General features: G+C 41.7%; 1 long non-coding RNA gene across 1 annotated transcript; it reads right to left on the bottom strand.

Moving 5' to 3' along the window:
• Window positions 1-2,048: 2,048 nt before the first annotated feature.
• Window positions 2,049-18,508, bottom strand: LOC114702372. Its single transcript, XR_003735972.1, has 3 exons — window positions 18,390-18,508; window positions 5,342-5,544; window positions 2,049-2,470 (listed from the first exon to the last, which is right to left on the bottom strand). It is a non-coding gene; the product is annotated as an uncharacterized LOC114702372 (long non-coding RNA).
• Window positions 18,509-24,115: the final 5,607 nt, after the last annotated feature.

Here is a 24,115-nt window from a genome sequence, read left to right as displayed (position 1 = left end):
GCTTCTTTATTTTTAATTCTTTGCTTCTATAATGAATTATTTGTAAAATAGTTTAAAACATATCACTCAAGCAGTTTTTCATCATGTGTTGTGGAAATAGTTAGAAACTAAGATCAAAAAGAAAATTAAAAGAAGCCAAAGCAATTTCTTTTCTTTTTTTTTTTTTTTTTTTTTTTTTTTTTGGTTTTTCGAGACAGGGTTTCTCTGTGTAGCTTTGCGCCTTTCCTGGAGCTCACTTGGTAGCCCAGGCTGGCCTCGAACTCACAGAGATCCGCCTGGCTCTGCCTCCCGAGTGCTGGGATTAAAAGCGTGCGCCACCAACGCCCAGCTGCAATTTCTTTTCTTATGAAGCTGAAACAGAGATGTTTTGATATTGTAATTTTTAATCAGTCTTTCCATAAAAATATTTAAGATAATAGTTTACGTTTCCAGCAACTCCATAAAGTTTCATCACTCAGTAGTGTGATTGAAATACTGGTGGAAAAATTAAACATTAAAGATGAAACATGTGGGAAGACCAATCAAACGGAAGTGAAAAATGACCCAACCAATAGTAAAGGAAGTTCCATGTGCTCAACTAAATAACTACTGTTCACAGCAGTATAACCTTAGTGGAAAAATATACTCCAAATACAAAAGTTCCCCACAAACTTTTAAAAACAACCCCTGGAATCTTTGTTTATATAAATTATTCAACTGAAGTAAAAAAATTATAAATTACACATATAGAAGTAAAGGCTACATGTGATAACATACAGACACATTTGGAAGGATGTAATTCATGTCACTATTCAGTGCCTTTGAGGCTGGATTTGCATGAAGGATACTTTTTAAAGATTTATTTTAATTTTATTTTAATCATGCCTAAGTATGCGTGTCTGTGTGTGGGTTTGTGCATGTGAATGCAGGTGGCTTCTGAGGCCAGAGACACCATGATCCCCTGGAGCTGGAGTAACAGGTAGTTATGAGCCACCTGATATGGGTGTTGGGAACCAAACTCTGATCATCTGGAAGGGCAGCAAGTGCTCTTAGCAGCTAAGCCATCTCTCCATCCCTGAGGGGAGACATTTTTAACTGAGCTTTTTTAGTTGCAGCTGTCTGCGAAGATATGGAAGAGCCTAATGAAAAGTCAAGTAAAAACTACTAACTCCTTTGCTCCTTGGCTCACAATACCATGGAAACAGTTAGAATTCTGGTTACTAATCTGAATAACATTGTCTTTTTTCCAATGCTTCATAAGGTAAAAAAGCAGCAAACTCATCTTTACAAAATAATATTACCACTTTATATTAATTTTAAAATCACTTCTTATAAATGAAAATAATTATCAGAGCTTTATCAATATGTCCAGATTATTTTGATTATATTTATGTTACAATTTTGAAATTTATTTGCCACTCTGAAACCATATGCTTTAACAGAATGCTCTGTCATGAATTAATTCTGGATTATGTGCTATTGTGTTGGTTGTGAATGAGAATAGCTCTACTTTAACAAGCTTAAAGAAAATGGAAAGTTAACTTTAAATATGTAAGTACAGAAATATGTCTGAGCCTCATATCAGCTAGACTTTGGAGCCTGGATGATATTATTAGGACTTCACACCTCGAATCTTGATTTCTGTCTACATGTCGGCTTCATGTTGATCATCACACACTAACTGCCTCTCTGTGGCTGAAAAAGAGATATTGAAAGATTTACCACAAGTAAGTTTAGCCAGCTTTCTGAGTCCCAAGACCATAAATTCCTCTAAGTAAGTGGGGAGTCATTATTTCAACTTAAGTGGGCTGCCCTATTAAATATTTGATGTTCCAGAACAGTCCCCCATGGTCATGGAAGGGTGAGGGCAAAAGATGTTATACCTGTATTAGGCACTTTTTTTAATCATTATGACCAAAATATCTGATAGAAACAAGAGAATATAGTTTTATTTTGGCTCAATAATTCGGAGGTTTCAACGGGTAGTTACTTGGTCACAAAACTTCATGCTGAAGAGGTTCTTCACTTGTGACACACAAGAAGAATAGACACAAACAAGAAGGGACCAGTCTCCAGTTACCTACTTCTTCCAACTAGATCTCACTACCTGAAGTTCTCAGAACATCCCAAGATAGTCCCACCAAGCTGGGCACTAAACATGTAACCCTTGAGCCTGTGGGAGACATTTCATATTCACTCTGGATAAGATCCATGTGACCCATCTTGCTGAACTCTTTAAGAAAAAAGAGAGCAGCCAGAAAGAAGCTGTAGGATAGAAAAGGCTCAAATGGTAACTAATAAGGCACTCTTTAGACACCCATCCCAACACACACAACCTTCAAATTCTTCCAAAACTTTCTTCTCAGCATACTTCATAGAGGTTTCCTTAGAGCAGAGACAACAAAAGAATTATCCATAACAATGAAGATAGTCTGTACTTGTAGCCACATAATAGCCAGGAGCCATTGGTGAATGAACACTTGAAATGTTGCTGGAACAAATGAAAAAAAAGAGGAACTTAGTTTTATTTAATTTTATTAAGTGAAAAAAGCCACATGTAAATAGTATGTTAGTCAAGGTTCTCTAGAACAGAACAGATTGATGTGTATGTATATATCTATCTATGGATTGATGGATAGATAGATGATAGATAGATAGATAGATAGATAGATAGATAGATAGATAGATAGAAAACAGGTAGGTACATAGACAGACAGACAGACAGATAATTAAAGAGAATTGTGGTGATATAATATGTACCTTAATAAAATTTGCCTGAAGATCAAAGACCAGAACAAGCCACTAGATTAAACATAGAGGCCAGGCAGTGGTGACACATACCTTCAATCCTAGCACTTGGGAGGCAGAGATCCATCTAGATCTCTTTGAGTTCAAAGCCACCCTGGACTACATGAGATTGACAGGAAATGATATGGCTGGGCAGAGAAAAGTATATGAGGCTGAGAAGTCCTAGAGTTAAGAGGTGGCTTGTTCCTTGGACTCTCTGCTCTTTCAGCATTCACCCCAATATCTGGTCTGTGTGGTTTTTTTTTTTTTTTATTAAAAAACTATTTAACATTCGAGCTACAGAAGATTCATTAGATTGGCTTATATGATAGGGGCTGGGTAGTCCAACAACTGCTGTCTATGCACTGTAGAAGCTGAGAAGCTAGTAGCTGCTCAGCTCACAAAGCTAGAGGCCTCAGTAGTCCTACCCTGCTGCCAAAAGCCTGAAAAGTTCCTGGAGAGTCACTGGTATTTAGTCCACATTGGAAGACCAGAGACACTGGAGGTTGATGCTGAGGGTGGTCGCAATACAGACAGGTGCACTCAGTCAGGAATATGGGCAAGCAGACAAACAACACTTTTTTCTTAGACCTCTTCATATCTGGATCATCTTTTGAAAGGGGCTGCATCTTCTAATGGAATATCTTCCCCGCTGGGTTATTCTTTTTAGAAACACCCTCACAGACACATCCAAAAATGTGTCTCTTAGTTGATTGCTGATACAGTCAAGTTGGCAATCAAGGTTAGCCACCACAATTAACGTACACTTTATTCTACAGTATAGTCACAAAGCAACATAAATGCCATTGTAGTATTAAGACATGCTTCCAAAGGTTATTTAGGTGGAACTGGTAGAAAGAGAGCAGTAATAATTTCCCATGTGTGGCAGTGCTACCTGGCGATCTAATCTCAAAGATCTAATCTCAAAGGTTAATGCTGTGTGGAGGTAAAGACTGGGAAAGAAAAGAAAAATTAAATTAGAATAATTATTTCTTCCCTTCTGTTACCTCTAGGAAGTGTTTTGCCAAGAATTGTCACCATTCTATAGACAGCAGAGTAATAAGTGAAACGAAGCATAGAACATTCTGGAATTACTTTATTAATTTAGATAAAATGGTAGGGTTTTTTTTTTCAGTTAGTTTTCTGTTTTGTTTTGAGGTAGAGTCGTGCTGTGTATCTAAAAGCAGCCTAGAACCCACTCATCAACCCAGGCTGGTCTTGAATGCTCAATCCTCCTGCCTTAGCCTCCTGAATGATAGGATAATAGATTTGGACATCACACTAAAATGATAGTCTTTCTTCCAGCTCAGTGTAGTTATAGTCTTTCTTCCAGCCCAGTGTAGTTATATCGGCATCACACAGGCTCTATCAAAGAAAGATGAGATAGCTCAGGAAGTTACTTGCTACCCTCAGCTCCCTTCCGTTCTGCCTTCCAAGCCTTTCATGCAGACAGAAGGACCACCCACACTGCTCCTCCTGTTCCGCTGTAAACATAGTGTTATTCCTGTACAATCTTGGTTACAATGTTCTCATGGCTCAAGGAAGTGGTTGCTGTTGGATAACTGCAGAGCAGAACGCTAAAGGCTTGTTTGTCTGTCTGTCTGTCCTTTGGTTTGCTTTCCTAGTGCTAGTGACAGTGTGGCACTAAGCCACGGCCGTGGCCTCTACACTGCAGCTTTCTGAGAGAACAATAGCCCAGCATGGTCTATCCTGTGAGCGTGGAAGCATGAACAGAACTTCTAGACCAATTTAACACAAAGTGATCAAGAAACACATGCTTAGTAGGATATAGGATCCAGCAGCTAAATGTTCTTATTCATAACAAAGTACATTATCTTGTTCTAGGCAGGATATTTAAAGATTTTTCCCACAGTTGAATGTTTCTATGATAATGACAAGTGACATTTATATAATGATTTTCACTGAAAGGCCAAAAAAATGTACCATCAACCTTTAAAAATCATATAAATATGTCACCCACAGTAAATGTAGCCATCTATCACACAGTATGCAAGAAGCAAATTTTAGAAGCCCCCAAGAGCATATGTATAGAAAGGAAATTGAATTCTATGCCTAAAATAAATTGTTAGATGAGAAAAAATTATCTGTTATTATGGAACAGTCATTCATTCTCTTTGGTTTATGTAACTATCATGTGTGGGTCTCTCTTCATGAAGGTCATAGAAAGTAAGAAGAGCTTATTGTTTGTATCCAACACAAAATGAGAACCATTATTCTTTATATGAAAATAGATAATTGGGGGTTAGAGAGATTGCTTAGCAGTTAAGAACATTTACTGCTCTTGTGAAAAGACTGCAGATTGGTTCCCAGCACCTACATCAAGCAACTCACAACCTCCTGTAATTCCAGCTAGAGGGGATCTAAAGCCCTCTTCTGGACTCCACAGGCACCTGTCCTCACACATGTATAAACTTACAGGCACACACACACACACACACACACACACACACACACATGCATAATTTTAAGTCATTAACAATTAGATGCTCAGTGTATTTTAACATTTGTTTTTGTGCCTACGTAGGCATACATGTTTGTATCATGGGGCACATACATGCCTGTGTGTCTTCAGAGAACAACCTGGAGCGATGGTCCTCAACTTCTACCTTGTCAGAAGCAGTGTTTCTCTTGCTGTTTGCTGGGATTATAGACACGTGCCACATCATCTGGCTTTCACATGACTTCCAGGGATCCAGACTCAGGTTGTCAGGCTTGAGTGGCAAGTCTTGAATCTCTCCAACCCTCAATATAGTTTTGCTAAAAGAGTGAATGAATTATAAAAGCCCAGGATACCATGGACCCTTCACATTAGTATTTATTAAGTTTTAATGTGGATACTGTACAACAATCAGATAAAATAGTTGTTGAAATTGTCATAAAAAAGGGCCTGGAAAGATGGCTCATCAGTTAAGAGCACTGGCTGCTCTTCCAGAGGATCCAGGTTCAATTCCCAGCACCCACATGGCAGCTCACAACTGTCTGTAACTCCAGTTTCAGGGGATCTGGCACCCTCACATATACATGCAGGCAAAACACCAGTGCACATATCCTCCCCCTCTTTCCTACTCACCAAACTTCATGTTCTTGCTCTGCCTCTCTTGAAAAAAAAGAAAGAAAAAGAAAAAAAAAGGAACAAAGAAACAAAGAAACAAAAGAAAGGAATCAAAACAAAACAAAAATAAGATTAAAAAACAAAACAAAACAAAACAAAAAAACGATCTAGGGGGAAAGTGGGTAGCCCAGAAAAAACATGAAGGTCGTTTTTGTGCTGGCCAGCAACTCCTCCTGGGCATGGACCCTGCCCTGGAGTATGGCTGATGTACCCACACTCTGCTCTCCTAACATGTAAACCAGTGCCTTTTATTTCAAGGGAAGACAACCTATTACAGGACTGTGGCACTTCCTAAGGACTCAAAGACTCAATTTACACAGTCTTATGGTTGGAGTCTCCTCTATAAGATCAGGATTTGAATGTTTGGTACCCAGATAGGGGTACTTTGTGGAAACTTGGGAGAGGGAACCAAGCTGTCGGTTACCAGGGCATGATTCTTGGCAGTGTATATCCGTGCCCACCTCTCTCCCTTTCTCCTCCCTCCTTTCCTCTCTCTCCTCTCTCCTTCCCTCTCTCAGCTCCCTCTCCTTCCTAGTTGGCCATGTAGCTTCTCCTCTCCCACATACCCTACAGCCATGGTATCCTGACCTGACAGAGACAAAATAAACCTCTTCTAAGCTGTGTCAAGCATTTTCATCACAGTGTTATGGAAATAAAACACAGACATGCAATTTCAGAATTTTAAATTATGTGCTAAGACTTGGAAGCGAATTGTGAGACACTTAAGCAAAATTTATTTTCAATAACTGTGGTAAGTTTTCACTTCATGAAAATGCTCACTAAATTTAAGAAATGTTGCAAAACCTTATTTTAAAAAAAATGACAGTTAGGGAGGTAGTTCAGTGGGTAAAATGATTGCTGTGTAAAGTGTAGACCTGAGTTCAAATCTCCAGAATCCACAAAAAGTCAGATACAGTAGCACCTATCTGTAATCCCAGTGCCCCCACAGTGAAATGGGAGGTTCAGACAGGAGAGTCCCCAGATGCTTTGGGGTGGGCTAGCCTGAAATATGCAGTGGCAGATAGTAAGAGACCCTGTCTCAAGTCAAAGTCAAGATTGACACCAGAGTTTGCCCTATAACCTCCACATGCACTGTGGTATATGTACGACTGTATTCATACACAGAAACACGCAGACACAGACATACAGACCACACACACAAGTAATCTAGTGAGTACTCAAGTAATATGTAATCCCAAAATTACATATTTGGTTTAGCTTTTAATAGAAAAGGTGACAAACAAAGCAATAGATACTGTTATTACAGGGGCGTGTGTGTGTGTGTGTGTGTGTGTGTGTGTGTGTGTGTGTGTGTGTGTGTAGGGTTTGTAAATGTGAGCCAACACTCATGGATAGCCTGCAGCAAGGGAGCACATTGTGGCAAAGTGTGCATGGAGGGGCTCACTAAAAGAAAAGAGAACTCTAAGAATGAGGAAGATTTATTGAAATTTAAAATATGATGTTGAAATAAATCATTCCTTAGAAGGGATGGAAGTAGTGCCAACATTCTGGGAAACAGTTTGGCAGTTTCATAAAAAGTTAAACACTCCACCTACCATATAATCTTGTCATTCTTTGTCTAGACATTTAGCCAAGAAAAAGCATATGCCCATGCAGAGACTGGTGCATGAGTATTCAGAGCTTCGGGGTTTGAGATTGTCCCACATGCTCACCAAGTGACTGGGCTGTGTTCACACAGTGGAACCACTTCCTAGAACGAACTGCCGGGAGAGCCAGCATGATGGCACCTCAGCATAACTATGCTAAGTGAAATAAAACAGGAGAAAAACAAGTAACTTCATAATTCCCCTTAAAAAGGTCTAAAACACAAATTACATAATCCACGGCAACAGAGAGTCATTCGTGGTCATCTGGTGGGGGAAGAGTAAACCAGACTACTGCACAGGAGAGGGGTCACTAAGGGACAGACATGTTTGGGGAAAAGTGTGAGGTGGTCTGGATGAGAATAATCCCCATAGGCGCTTGTGTTTGAATGCTTGGTCACCAGGAAGTGAAACTGGAGGATTAGGAGGGGTGGCCTTGTTGGAGGAGGTGTGTCACTGGGCAGTGGGCTTTGAGGTTCCCAAAGCCCATGCCAAGCCTAGTCTCTCCCTCTCCCTCCCTCTCTCTTGCTCCCTCCCTCCCTCTCTCCTTCCCTCTCCCCTCTCCCCCTCCCCCTGCTGCCTATGGATCAGGATCTAAAGCTCTCCACCCCACACTTGCCTGCCTGCTGCCATGCTCCTCACCATGATAATAATGGATTAAACCTCTAAAACTTTAAGCAGGGGCCGAATTACATGCTTTCTTTTGTAAGAGTTGTCTTGTTGTAGTGTCTCTTCACAGCAGTAAGTAACTAAGACAGAAATTGGTACCAGTGGTACAGTGGGGTGTTTCTGTGACAGACCTGACTGTGTTGTTTGGGGGAGGATTTTGGAAGGACTTTGGAACACTGGGCTAGCACAGTCATTGAGTGTTGAGAGCTCAGTGGGCTGTTCTGTAGGAGCTTGGAAGATACGAATGTTGAGAAGAGACCAGACAATGGAGGCCTGTTCAGAGGGAAGCAGACTATCAGTCCATGTGTGAAGAGTCTGCAGTGTCTGGTCAGCTGGGGCTGAAGAATCAGCTGTGATTAAGAAGTGACCAGCATCATTGAGCTGAAGTCTTCTGGGAAGTGTTTCCTGAGAGTCAGCTGTGGTCCAGAGGTGCCCAAGGTTGTACTTCATGCTGGCAGTGGAACTTGCTGGTCTGAGAGTCACCCTGGTGGTGCTGGTTTTGAAGGCATGAAGAGGCCATGGAAAACAGCTAAGGCTTAGCATTGTGCGACAGGACTGGAGTCCCTGAAAAGAGCCCAGGAGAGGCTATTGGTGAAAGTGCAGCCCAGCTGCAGCAAGAGACCCTGGCAATTTGGGGTGCCAGTACCATGAATAACCACCAAAAACAGCAGTAGCCATGGAGTGGAGACAAGCAGAGCCTGGAAGACAAGCTGTGTGTGCTGCAGAGGGCAGAGTGTAGACGAGACCCAAGCCCCTCGAAGCCCAGAGATGGTGCGTGGATCCCAGACAATGGACACTGAGTACTTTACACAGTTGGGTTTGGTTTTGTTTGACTGTGACTGTGCTCTGCTTCTTTCCTCTTGAAGTCAGAAAGTATTTAACTTACTTTTGATTTTATCGGAGCCCACAGCCGAGGAGAGACTTAGGATTTTAAAAGAGACTGACCTTTTTAAAGGGTTGAATTTCAATCTTAAGACTGAAAATATTTTTATATTGTGAAAATAGTTATATATTGTGTCAATATTAATGTGTGATCTTGAGGATGAACAAGAAAGGAAAGGTTGTGGCTTCACAGTGTTGTGTTTGTGTGTCAAGTTGGCAAAGGGTCAGTTGTGGTTTTATGTTAACATGGCACAAGCTAGAGTCATCAAAGAGGAAACCTCAGCTGAGAAAATGTCTCCATAAGATCTGTTTGTAGGCAAGTCTATAGGTCATTTTCTTAATCAGTGAATGACGGGAGAAGGCCCAGCCCATTATGAGTGGTGCCACCCCTGGGCTAGTGGTCCTGGGTTCTATAAGAAAGCAGGCTGAGCAAGCCATTAGGAGCAAGCAGCAAGCAACATTCCTCCATGGTCTCTGCATCAGCTCCTGACTCCAGGATCCTGTCCTGCTTGAGTCTCTGACCTGACATCTTTTGATGATGAAAATGATATGTCAGGGTAAGTGAAATAAACCCTTTCCTCTTCAAGTTGCTTTGATCATTGTATTTCCATATAGCAATAGTAATCCTAAAACAGTGTGTTATGTTTGTTTGTTTGGTTTATAGTTTTTTGGTTTTGGCTTATTGAGACGTTTTGTAGAAGGCACAGCTTATGCATAGCACTAGAGAAACCAGAACTGTTAGACTTGCAGGCTTTTCTCTTCAATGGAAGGGATGCCTGTTTTCCATCCAGAAGGCTGTGAATGGAAGTGTTAGTACCTGGTGACATCTGCTATTCTGTAAAGCCAGCCTTCATCAAGTCCCCCAGGATTCTGAGCATTGTCTCTCAGTCAATAGAATCTATCTCTATGCTCATTATGAAACCTTCCTACGTAGGCCCTTATCCTGAGCACTGTTTGTCTGTGGTAAAGGTCACAGGTGCTTTGCTAAAGAGATGTGCTTTATAAGGGAGTTTTGATGTAGCCTTACCTAAAGTTTTGTTGTGATAATTGTCATATGGAAACTTTCCCAAAGGTTTACTATATTTAAATGTATAAGAAAAATAAAGTGCTTGAAGAGTGTTTGTCCCAGCACTGGCTAAGTCGTGCTGATCTGAGTTTCATTTTTACCTCATGCAGATTGTTTCCCTGCCAGTTCTGATGCTTGCAGAGATCCCCACAAAGTTTTTGTGTAATATACTCCAGCATAGAACTCACTATGTAGCCCAGACTGACCTGGGACTGTTAACCTTCCTCCCTCAGTCTCCTGAGTCCGGAAACTGAGGCCTGTGCTTCCACACCTACGTGGCTTAAACATGTAACCTTGATTGCGGCAGTGGTTTCATGGGTGTATACCTCTTTTAAACATATCAAATCACATACTTAAATAAATGCATATTATTTTTAATTTTGCTTCAATAAATTAGCTGTTCTTAAAAATGAAAGAAGAGGCCAGGTGTAGTGGCTCACACCTTTAGTCCCGCACTAAGGAGGCAGAGGCAGGTGGATCTCTGTGAATTCAAGGGCAGCCTGATCGACAGAGCAAGTTCCATGCCAGCCAGGGCCACATAGTGAGACCCTGTCTCAAAAAGAATGAGGAAAGAGAAAGAAAGAAAGGAAGGAAGGAAGAAAGAAAGAAACCAGCATTCCTAATTGCCTTAGTTCCCTCAACTTGACAATATTCTTTATAATGACCACATTTTCCCAATGTATATTTTAAGAAATATATAATATACATTTTGTGTGTGTGTGTGTGTGTGTGTGTGTGTGTGTGTGTGTGTGTGTAAAATGGTCAGTACCTACACTAACCTAGTTGATCAGTTCTCAGCTTACACAAGAAATTAGTTGGAAGACTGGGTAAGAACTCTGCATAGACTAGAGAGTGTGTCTCCCTTCTTCTGCCTTAGTTCTGATACTGATCTGAGCCACCCCTGACTTCTCCATTGTGCATACCTCTCGCCACCTGCAGTTCCAGGCCCACCGTGACCTCTCATTAGTGACCAAAACCCTCCACTCAGCGAATGAAAATACAGTTGAAGACCTAGGACAGAACATCCCAGGTGGGATGGACCTGGAGTTTCACTAAGATCAGTATGTGTAGTGTGCCTACTCCAGTTAATAAGATTCTAGGCTGCAATTTTACATACCTATTATCTATCACAAAGCAAACAGTGATTCTACTCATCTCTGCCCTGGAAGGAAACACCTGGAGTGAACTCAGCAGCAAGATGTTTCCAATTATATTCTATGAGGAAAAAAAAGGTTAAAATGCTGATATTTAGTCTGAAAAAGAAATGACTCAGGGATTCTATGATAATTGCTTTTCGAATAATGGCTGTCAGATGAAAAGGGGTCAGTGTCTGTGTGGTCACAAGGTTAGAAACCAAACCAGTTAGTGGCTGGTATATACAGCAGATCTGGACTCCTTGTACACACACACACACACACACACACACACACACACACACACACAGAGTTATCTTCCTTGAAACACTGAACTTATTCCCATGACCCATCTCTCTCAGCTTTGAGCTGCCCTGCCACCATCTGTCTTAATCCTTCAGGCATTTCTACCATGCCTAGTGTGGACAGTCCCTCCATATGGGTTTCTGAAAGCCACCCCTGAACCATGTCCCTGAATCAAAGAAGCCCTGCTTATTTAGCCTTATTTTCTAGCCTCATTGATCAAGCTCCCTGGTCCCTGCTAGCACATTCTAGCTAGTTCTTGCAGGTGCTCTGGGACATGATCTCTTTCTTCATTTTGTGGGGACTTGTTTATGTCTGTTTAGGGAGGTTGCTAGTTGTTGTATTCTAGGCTAGCCTGGAATTTGTGTCAATCCTCCTGTCTCAACAGATGTGAGTCACCACGCCTGGATTTTTTCCCCCCAGGTATAACATGTCTCTAACTGGGCATCTAGGATTTAAGTCAAGAAAGCAGCTTTCTTAGTGGGGGCAGCATCTCTTGTCTTGTTGGAGAGAGGACACTGAGGACCTGATGTTAGGTCCTAAAAGATGAAGTCAGCTACTGCAGCAGACCAGACTCCAGTTCTCTTCATGAGGTCCTTCTGACCACAGAAATTCTCTAAAAGTTCTGTCCATGAACCTACTTAGTTACATGCCTTTTATAAAAAGAAAGTTCCTTTAAATATAAAAAAATCTGTTGGGCTCAGCAATGGTCACTGTAAAGGATACAGACATATTCTGTGTTGATCAAGGTTTTTCCAGTTCCCTACATGCCGTTACCTACCCTCATCACACACTGCAGCTGACACGTTCAGATCTGGAAGGAAGATCTCCATCTCCCTTCCTTGGCAATTTATACTACAACTCTGAGAAAAGCAGAGTATGTTGGTGCCAAGCGTTCCCTCCCCTCCTCTACTGATTTTCACAGCTCTCTAGCAAATATGCATATAAATAGAAGACCTACAAATAAGATGTTTTGCCATAGAAATAATGAACCAAAAGCACCCCACTGTGCTGTCACAGGGGATCCTGACAATCTGTCTTCCAAATGTGTGCAGAGTGTTCTAAGTCAAGAATAAAATATTAGAACAGCTTTACTCTGTATTATTGGCTCTGCCTCCAAGGACTTAAATTGCACCTTGCTTTTCGGTGACAGGGACCTAACAACAACAGTAGACCACATGCTTCCTACTGGCTGGAGTCCCTCTACTGTTATGAGCCCTGGGCCTTGTGGAGATAGTCTCTGAAGTTTCATTTGAAGTTGGACATAGTACTGTCACTTACTGACTGACCTAGGTCGGATTCTCTCTCTACTTCTCATGGGCATTCTTAAATCCACAGCACCAACAAGGAGGTAAATGCTCAGAGAGGCAGACTCACTCTCTTGAAGGCAGCCTCACTGACTTTTGTGATCTTAATTTCAATATATTGCCAACACCAACTTGGCCTGCTCATTTTCCCCTGAGTTTTGTCCTGATGGGATGAGCTTTCCCAAGGCCAGCAACAAATCAGTTAGTTTCTCTTTTCTTTTACCACATTTTGGGGGAGGGGAGCATTGAGACAAGATCGCACCATGCAGCCCAGACTGCCCTGAAACATCCATCTGACTCAGCTTCCAAAGTGCTGGGATTAAAAGTATTAAAAGCACTATGGGTTCTACCTCTTAAACACAGAGGTGACAAGTGAAGAGGTGGGAGAAAAAAGGAAAATCAGTTACAGTTCAAGATTTTCATCTGGGGAATGGATGCCCTCACTGAAGAAGGTAGCAATATGACTGGACATAGAGATCAAAGTGGCACATTTGCTCATTATAAACAGACATAAGGACAAAGAAAAACAAGGCTGAACTGGGATGAAAATGATTCTGGGTGGTAACTTGAATCTGTAGGAAGAAATAATAAAGTGCAAGAAAGTTAACAAAAGCTATTAATATCTTTTTTAAAAGATTTATTTATTATGTGTACAGCATTCTGCCTGCATATTTGCTGCATGACAGAAGAGGGCACCAGATCTCATTATAGATGGTTGTGAGCCACCATGTGGTTGCTGGGAATTGAACTCAATACCTCTGGAAGAGCAGCTAGTGCTCTTAACCTCTGAGCCAGATCTCCTGTCCTAAAAGCTATTAATATCTTAATGCTTTCATCTTTAGGGGAATGTGTGTGCATCTGCTTGTCTGTATGAACACTATATGCATGCAGTGCACACAGAGGCCTGAAGAGGGCACCACATTCCCTGAAACTGGAGTTACAGGTGGTTATGAGTCTCCTGACATAGATACTGGGAACCAAACCCAGGTTCTATAGACATAAAATTATATAGAGTAATATATCGCTGGGCATGTATTAGAACAATATACATTTCCATATCTCACTGAAATAGTTGCTATAAATACAAAGATGATATGATAAATATGGTAAGCAGTAAAGCAACCACTAAATACAGATAATAGGTAGATTAGAGAAGTGCATAGATAACTAGAGAGAGAAATATCAAATCAAATAAAAACAAGTATCATTAAGAAATATGTTCATTAGAGAATATCCCTGCAGAAGAAAGCAGGACAGAATGAGTAAGGAGTCAGAAAGTTCATGTGACCTACAAAGACAAACTAAAATGACATGAATCCAGGCATAGTGTCCACATATCACATCAGAGATCAAACCAAAATGTTAAATAGTCACATTTGTTTATATATGACACATAATCTGTATAGTTAGCTATAATAATATATATTCATACTACCAAATAAGTCAATAATATTAAATGTAAATGGGTAACAAATAAAATAGACAAAGATGAGATACAAAAGCAAGATATGGGCTAGTGAGATGGCTCAGCAGGGGATGGTACTTGTTGACAAGATTGCTGACCTGTTTGATTCCAGGAGCCCAGATGGTGGGAGGAGAGAACCAACTTCTGAAAGTTGTCCTCTGACCATGCACATACACACATAACACACACATATCACACCACACCACATTCACCATGACACACACACCGCACCACACACACTGCACCACACACACCACACCACACAAACCATACCATACATACCACAAACCCACACATCACTGATGGGGCAATGTCTGTATACTATGAAAATGTGTTGTTCTGATTGGTTGATAAATAAAGCTGTTTGGCCTATGGCAAGGCAGCTTAGAGTCAGGCAGGAAACTCAAAGAGAGTGACAGGAAGAAGACGGGGAGATGCCAGTGAGCTGCCCAAGGAGCAACATGTAATGGGACGCAGGTAAAGCCATGGAACATGTGGAAATACATAGATTAATAGTTATGGGCTAATTTAAGATATAGGGCTAGCTAGCTAAAAGCTTGCGCCATGGCCATGCAGTTATAATTAACATAAGTCTCTGTGTGTTTACTTGGGGGACTTGAGAAGGAGAGGTGGGACACAAAATCTTCTGGCTACACATCACACCATACACACCACAAACACACACACCCCACTGCTGTGGGATGATCTGTATGTCAAATTACTCTGGTTGTTCAATAAATAAAACCTAATTGGCCGTGGCTAGACAGGGAGTATAGGCGAGACTAACAGAGAGGAGAAAAGAAAGAACAGGAAGGTGGAAGGAGTCACTGCCAGCCGCCGCCAGGACAAGCAGCATGTGAAGATGCCAGTAAGCCACGAGCCATGTGGCAAGGTATAGATTTATGGAAATGGATTAATTTAAGCTATAAGAACAGTTAGCAAGAAGCCTGCCACAGCCATACAGTTTGTAAGCAATATAAGTCTCTGTGTTTACTTGGTTGGGTCTGAGTGGCTGTGGGACTGGCGGGTGACAAAAATTTGGCCAGGCAGGAAAACTCTAGTTACACACACCCCCCCCACACACACAAACACATCACACTAGAGAAAGTGGTTCAAGAAAAAACAGTGAGTCTGGGTAGACCTATGCTCTAGTTTTCTTCTCTGTTGCTATGATAAAATGCTGACCAAAAGCATCTTGAGGAGGAAAGGATTTATTTCACTTACACATTCCAATCACAGTCCATCATTGTAGGAAATCAGAGCAGGAACCACACATGAGTACTGCTCACTGGCCTGCTCCCCCTGGCTTGCTCAGCCTGCTCTCTTATACAATCCAGGACCACCTGCCCAGGGGAGGCACTGCCCACAGAGATATAGATTAATCAATCATTAATCAAGAAAATGCCCCAACAGGCTGGTCTACATGTCGATCTGATGGAGGCAATTCCTCAAACGAGGTTCCCTTTTCCTAGCCATCTCTAGTTTGTGTGAAGTTGGCAAATATTAACTGGTACAGTCTATAACATGGTAAGAGAATGACTATTAAAAAAAAGAAAAAAGAAAAAGCTGCCTGCAAAGAAAAGCCTGTCAGTGATCTTCAATGAAACACTTAAAGATGAATTAACATTCAGTCTTCATAAACACTTCCAAAAAGAAGATGGAATTATTTCCAGCTTATTCTATGAGACCAATAATATTATCTTGCTATTAAAATCACCTAAGAACACCATTAGAGAAATATAGACCAGTATGAATTTAAATGAGTGAAATCTAGCGGCATATGTAAATGATATTCCTGTAAAAATGATAAGCCAAATTTCAAGTGTCTTTCTACTTTGAAAATGCACAGAATAGCAGGAATAAAAGGGAATTTCCTGTCTTAGGGTTTCTATTGTTGTGAAGAGACACCATGACCATGACAACTCTTATAAAGGAAAAACATTTAATTGGGGCTGGCTTACAGTCTCAGAGGCTTAGTTCATTATTGTCATGGTGGGAAGCACGGCAGTGGGCAGGCAGACATGGTGCTGGAGAAGGGGCTGAGAGTCCTCCATCTTGACTTGTAGGCAACAGGAAGTGGTCTGTCTTACTGCGGGTGGCTTGAGAGTATATGAGACCTCAAAGCTTGCCTCCATAGTGACACACTTCCTCCAACAAGACCACACCTGCTCCAACAAGATCATATCTCCACTCCCTTTGGAGGCCATTATCTTTCAAACCACCATATTCTACTCCCTGGCCCCCAAAGGCTTGTAGCCATATCATCATGCAAAAATGCATTCAGTCCAACTTCAAAAGTCCCCATAGTCTGTAATGGTCTCAAATTTAATTAAGTCTAAAGTTCAAAGTCTCTTCTGGGATTCATATGAAATCTCTTAACTGTAATCCTCTGTAAAATTAAAATTAAAAAAGCAGATCACATACTTCCAACATATAATGGCACAGGATATACATTACCATTCCAAAACATAGGGAAGGGAGCATAGTGAGGAAATGCATGATCAAGGCAAGACTAAAAACCAGCTGGTCAAACTCCAAACTCTGCATCTCCAAGTCTGATGTTAATACACTCTTCAGATCTCCAACTCCTTCAGCTTTGTTGACTGCAACACACTTCTCTTTCTTGGGCTGGTTCCATTCCCTGTTAGTAGCTTTCCTCAGCAGGTATCCCATGACTCTGGAATCTCTAACATCTTGGGGTCTCCAAAGCACTTCAACTTCATAGCTTCACACAATGGCCTCTATGGGTCTCCATTCAGGGACACCCCTGACACAAGCTTGGCCTCAGCGGCTGTCCTTAGTCACAGAAGGTTCCAAAACCCCTTTCTTCTATCCTTGACTCTAAAGCCAGAACCACGTGGCCAAAGCTGCCAAGTTCTTTTGCTTACTGGGGCTGGAACATGGACCCCTGTTTAATTACATCTTCACCAGCTTTTGTCCTTCACTGCCTAATCTTGGCTGTCCTGAAACTGGATCTGTAGGCCAGGCTGGCCTCAAACTCAGAGATCTGCCAGCCTCTGCCTCTGGAGTGTTGGGATTAAAGGTGTGCGGCACCACACCCAGCTCTAAGCTTTCCTTCAATTCCTTTTCACAAGTTGGAAACATAGCTGGGTGGGATCTTGCCCTGAGGTCACCACTCCCTTTATTCCATTTCTTAGTCTGTTTATCTCCTTGAACACAGTACTTACCTCCATTCCACTTCCTGGTGCTTCTTTTCTCATCAAGTATTTTTCCTTGCTCAGCTTGCTCCTTTTCATCATATATCTTCATTAGAGTTAACACTAGCAACCACACAACAGAGTCTATACTAGGCTGTTTTAAGATTTCCTCTGCTAATGAAATTAATCCAAAACTCTTCACTTTAGCCTCAGGCAAACTTTTCAGAGAAGGGCAAAAAGGAGCCACATTCTTCACCAAAATATCAGAAGACCAGTCTCTAGGCCATATGCTAAAATTCTTCTCCTCTGAAACCCCCTGAGCCAACAGTTCAAATCATTATCGGCATCATTGTCTTCCATGCTCCTACTAGTATAGTATATAGTAAAGCTCATTAAGTAGTGCTTAAAGCATTCCACTGCTTTCCTAACCGGAAGTAACAAAGTCTAAATTCCTCCAATGAAAAACATGGTCAGGTCTATCACAGCAATCCCCCAGTCCCTGGTACCAACTTCTATCTTAGTTAGGGTTTCCATTGCTGTGAAGAGACACCATGGCCACAGAAACTCTTATAAAGGAAAAACATTTAATTGGGGTAGCTTACATTGTCAGAGGTTCAGTCATTAACATCATGGTGCAACATGGTGGTATACAGGCAGACATGGTGCTGGAGAAATAACTGGTGTCCTACATCTTGGCTTACAGGGAACAGGAAGTGGTGTGTCTTACTGGGTGTAGCTTGAGAATATATGAGACCTCAAAGCCTGTCTCACAATGACACACTTCCTCCAACAAGACCACATCTACTCCAACAAGGCAATACTTCTCATTAGTGCCATTCCCTTTGGAGGCCATTTTCTTTCAAACTACCACATTTTCTCAACCTGATAAAAGGTAAAACTTACATAGAAAGCATCATCCTTAATGGCAAAAGATGGGATGCCCCTAGAGAGGGATAAGCCATCCTTGCAACTGCTGTTCAGCATTGTACGACAGCTTCCAGCCATGGTGATGAAGCAAAAACATCCTCTGGAAATAAAAAAGAAAAGCTTCATTACAGAGAACTTGACAAAGTCTTAAGGAGTCCACAAAAAAACAAACAAAAAACAAACAAACAAAAAAACACAAACAAACAAAAAACCTAGTACTAATAAATAGTTCAGCAAGGTTACTGGATATAAGATCTATACACACAAATTAATTATATTTCTGCATACCTCTAGTGAATCATGAAAATTTTTAATTCCATCTGGGGCTGGAGAAATGGTTCCTTTGGTAAAGTACGAGGTCCCACGTTTGATTCCTACAACCTGTGTAAAAGCTTGGCAGAGGCATGTGCTCCCTAGTGCTGGAGAGGCAGAAATCAAAAGATCTCTGAGGCCTGTAAGCCTAGCCACCAGGTTCAGGGAAAAACTCTTATCTCAAAAACTAAATTGATTGAGGAATAACCCAATGTCAGTCTCTGGGCTCCATACACACCCATGTACACACATGTACACACATGCACACACATGTACATACATGTGCAAACACATGAATACACAGGAAGTTCTATATGCAGAAGCATCACAAAGAATCCAATATTTAGGAATTTTACCAAATAAGGGATAAAACTTACAATTTTAAATCTATACAATAGCATGGAAAGAAATTAAACATCTCTACAAATGTAAAAACATTTGTTCATAAACTAGACAACTCACTACTGTGAAGAGGGAATGTTCCCTGTGTTTGTCTACTGTCAGACAGGCTTTGACTTCACTAGCATGGTCTTTGTAGAAATAACATCCTAAGATCCATAAGGAATTGCAAGGAAGCCAAGAATACCTAGAACACTTCTAAAGGGGGGAAAAAGAACAAAATTGGAGGATTTAAACTTTTCAATTATAAAAGTCAAATCAAGACAGTGTCCTGACATAAAGGACAAATCAGTGGACTGGATTTGAGTTCAGGAAAAATATGTGTACATTTTTTGTAGACTGGGTTTTTTGAGAAGAGGGAAAGCAACGCCTCTGCCCTCAGCCTTCTTGCCTGGGATTGCCACTGCTTGCCATTACACTGAGCTTTCAATGATTTTTGACAGGATGGTAAGACCATCCAAGGGAAAGGAAAATCTTTTCAACTATGGTGCTGAGGGAATGGGTAGCTGTTGGGGGGAGCTACCCACCACCCCCACATTTCCCCAGAGTACTCTTGAGTAGGAGCAGCAGGAAATATTAGATAGAAGGATTTCCAGTGGGGAGAAACAGATAGAAAATACAGGATAGCCTCAAGAGGGCCTGGAACCATTCCAACGGGCCCTGACTGTTGCTGCCCTAGGGTATTTATAGTGACGCCAAGGGGTGGAGCAAAAGACTTCCCCCCAGCACAGCCAAGTACAGACCATCTCAGACACCTGCACTCAGGCCTGTGGTCAAATCATCCTCTCTATGCAGACCTGCTGACCACTAGTAACCTGAAAATGGGCTTCCACAGGTAGCCACATGCAAAAAAAAAAAAAAAATACATCTTTACAGAAGTTAATTCAAAATGGACAAGACCTAAATATAGGAGAGAAATTTATAAAATTCTTAGAAGAAAGCATATTAACAAATACGATAGGTTCTTAGACATGATCTCAGAACTGAAGCAACAAAGGAAAAGCTATAAATTGGTTTTCATTCAAATTAAAACATTCCATGCTTCAAATAACAGTACCAAGAAAGTAAAAACATATTCACAAAAGAAAGAAAATACTCCTAAGTTATATATAATAGAATACCTTTATAAAACTATATAAAGAACACTTGCGGTTCAATAATTAAAATGCAAATATTCTAATTTTAAAATGGACAAGGATCTAAACAAGGATTTCTACAAAGGAGATATAAAAATGATGGATCTCTATGAGTCCTAGGCCAGGCTGGTCTACAGTGAATTTCAGAATAACCAAGCCTTGTGGAGGCCCACAAAGGTTTCCTAGTGAGATCTGAGCTTGCTTTATCTAGCAGGGCTGCATTAGAGGATTGCTTGACTACATGTGTGGTTACCAGGTGATTGGAAGGGTCTGCACTTGGCTGTGCTAGTGGGAGGTCTTTTGCTCCACCCCTTGGCATTCCCATAAAAGGCACCTTAGATGAGACAGAAGGGGCCGGTGGATATTGATCCAGGCCCTCCTGAGGCTATCTTGTGTTTCTAGGTGTTTCTCTCCCCTTTATATTTCTGTCTAAATATTTCTCACTCCTCCTTCAAAAGTACCCTGGGGAAAAAGTGGGAGTGGGCCTCCCACAGCGGCTATACAGTGAAAGCCTGTCTTTAAAATAAAAGATCAGTAAGCAAGCAAAACAATGTTGACCACTCAGTTTTCAGGACAAATAAAATCTACTGGAAAAAACAAACAAACAGGTCCTAGGCACTAGTAAAGATATGAAGCCTCTGCAACTTGGTACCCTGCTATTGAGGGATGGGTAAAAATGGAGCCATGCCTTTATAAGACACTCCAACAGCCCCGTGAGTGATTCAGTATAGTGTTACCATATGCTCCAGCAATTCTGAGAGCAATGAAAACACCCACCCAAAGTCTGTACACTAATGACAGCATTGTATATGAAGGGCAAAGGGCAGAAAGGAGCCAAATACTCACTGATGGGCAATTAAGTAGTGTGATACAAACATATAATACATGGTTGTCTGATCTTCAAAGGACCTAGATGTAGATACTTTTACTGGGTGAAATGTAAAAACATTGTGCTAAGAGAAGCAAAAAAAATATATATATGATTTTGCTTGTTGGGGTTCCTAAAAAGTTGTCACACACACAGAGACAGAAAGTTAAGTAGTGTTGGCAAGCAGGTAGCCATGGGGAATGGGTACTTCTGTTTAGTGGGTTCAGTTTTGGTTGAAGGTAATTGAAAGTTCTGGAGATGAATAGTGCAATGTGAGTGTACGTGAAACTATATGATTGACCTCAATTGGTTAAAATTATAAATTTTATGCTATTTATGTTCAATCACAAATTATTTTAAAATTTCAAAAAGAAATGAAATATGAATTAATCATATATGAGGTAGAAGCTTTAAAACATGTAACATAACTCCATTCATAGAAACTGTCCAGAACAGGGAAACTCTTCATCTCAGTCAGTGTTCTACTGCTATGAGAAGACACCACAACCACAGCAAGTCTTATAAAGGAAAGCATGTAATTGGGGCTCGCTTACAGTTTCAGAGGTTTAGTTCATTATCATCATGGTGGAGAGCATGGTGGCATGCGGGCTGGCATGGTGCTGAAGAAGTAGCTCAGAGTTCTACATCTGGATCTGAAGGCAGCAGGAAGAGAGAGACACTGGGCCTGGTTTGGGCTTATGAAACCTCAAAGCCCATCCCCAGTGATACATTTTCTCCAACAAGGTCACACCTCCTAATCCTTCTCAAGTAGTGATACTCCCTGATGACTAAACATTCAAATATATGAGCCTATGGAGGCCATTCTTAGACAAACCACCACACAGGTGGAGACAGGAAGTAGTACTTAGGGCAGAGGCAGGGGCTAAGGGAGATAGATGGGTGTGATGAGTAAGGCTATGGAGCTTGGGAGGTGGTGGAAATGCTCCAAAATTGAGTTTGGTGGCAGTTACACACACTGGGAGCATACCAAGAACCATTTATAGTTATCTGACTGTGTCCCAATGCCTGAATTCATACATCAATGATGTAATCCTAATGGAACAGTATTGATTGACGGGACAGCTATGTCCCGAGGGCTCAGCTCTCTTGAGTGGATTAGCTGTGTCCTGTGTAATTGGATTCTTTGTTCTAGAATGAGTTTATTACAAAAGTGAGTTCAGCTCTCTCACTTTCCTTCTCGTTCTCTCTGTTTTTTTTTCTCTCTCTCTCCAATGCACATGTGTGCTTCTGTGCCCTTCAGCCTTCTGCCATGGGATGATACAACAAGAAAGCCCTTGCTAGAAGCAAGGCCCCAACAGTGGACTTCCAGTCTCCAGAACTGTAGAGAAAAACTTGCATTTCTCATAAATCATACAGTTCCCGTTATTCTGTAACAGTATCTCAGAGTGGGATAAGACATTGTCACATTGGTGAACTTTATAGATTGGAATTATATTTAAGCAAAGCTTATTTTTTAAATTGGCAATAAGACAATTTCTACAGTGCAGTAAAAAACAACAAAAAGTGTCAATGACACCAGAAGGGGAAGTGTTTTTAGAAAACCCTTAAGACTTATTAATGCCCTGTCCCCCAGAGGAAAGAGAAATATTTTTATTCATGGTGAAGATGTCCTGAGAAGACCAAGAAGCCGGCTACCTGTCAAAGTCTCACTCAGAGGACTCTGGAGGAGAAAGAGACCCACAATGACACAGCCATGGATGCCTCTGCTGTTCCCAGGGAGAGGCTGGAACTCACGGTGAGGAGAGGAATATGTTCCTCTTGCTGTCACGACAGAACACTCACACAGGGAAGCCAAAAGAGGGAGGGTCCATTCTGGCTCAAGGTTTCAGAGACTTCACACACAGTGTCTGCCCTCTGGGGATTCTGGGAGCATGGGGAAGCAGAACTACATGGCAGTGAGAGAAAGCTCACCTTATGGAGAACAAGAAGCAGAGACATAAGGAAGGAACTGGGAGTGGGTACCACCTTCAAAGGCACACTCCCAGTGATCTACTTCTGCCAGCTAGGACCCACCTTCTAGAGTTTCTAGAACCTTCCAAACTGCACCATCAGCTGGGGACCAAGCTTCAACACTTGAGCCTGTGAGGCACAATTCATATCAAAACATAACAGGTGCTGGGTGGTGGTGGTGGCGGTGGCGGCGGTGCTCGCCTTTAATCCCAGCACTTGGGAGGCAGAGACAGGCGGATCTCTACAAGTTCAAGGCTGGCCTGGGCTACAGAGTGAGTTCCAGGAAAGGCACAAAGCGACACAGAGAAACCCTGTCTCGGAAAAAAAAAAAAAAAAAAAAAAAAAAAAGTAACAGGTGTTTGACCACACCTGGAGTGTGAAGGAGACTTGAGGGTGGTGGGTCCAAGCCTCTGAGGGCATTTCCAGAGGATGCGGCTGGGGGCTGTTAGCAACCAGTGTTCCCAGTTGATAAGAGCTTTGCCTCTTGCAGATCTGAAAAGAGCAGCCTCAGGTCTAGTTTTTTCCTGCATCCCTCAGGTTCACTTTATTCCTGGGGTTAGTGTCTTATGGCAACAGCTTCTCAGACTCTTTAATGGGGTATGGAGTTGTCAACTAAATGCCTAAAAGGGTGGAAATAACTGAGTTATTAGCAGGGGAGCAACAGGAAGAAGCACCTGTTAGTGCCAGACTTCCTGTAGCAGAGCCAGAATGTGCATAATCATAAAAGGTATATTTGTTGGATAGTTTTGCATGATCAGAGACTGCACAGTCCAACTATGGCTGTCTGTATGCTGCAGAGTCACACCCATCCCCTGCAACTGCAGGAAGACAGAAGCCCCAGAACATGAGAGGTCAATGATGCAGGTCTCAGAAGGTGAAGGCCTGGAAGCCTCCTGCAGAGTCACTGGTGTGGATCACACGGCAAAGCTGAAGCGCTGCACTTGCTGTCCAGGGCAATGGCAGCAGCAACTGCAGCTGTCCTGAGCTCAGGAATCCTGGAGTCTGGGCATGTGGAC

This window comes from Peromyscus leucopus, chromosome 15 (genome assembly GCF_004664715.2).
Source record: "Peromyscus leucopus breed LL Stock chromosome 15, UCI_PerLeu_2.1, whole genome shotgun sequence".
In the NCBI taxonomy this organism is placed as follows: domain Eukaryota; kingdom Metazoa; phylum Chordata; class Mammalia; order Rodentia; family Cricetidae; genus Peromyscus; species Peromyscus leucopus.
Note: the sequence above shows the minus strand (reverse complement) of the source record. Positions and strands in the feature narration are given on the sequence as shown.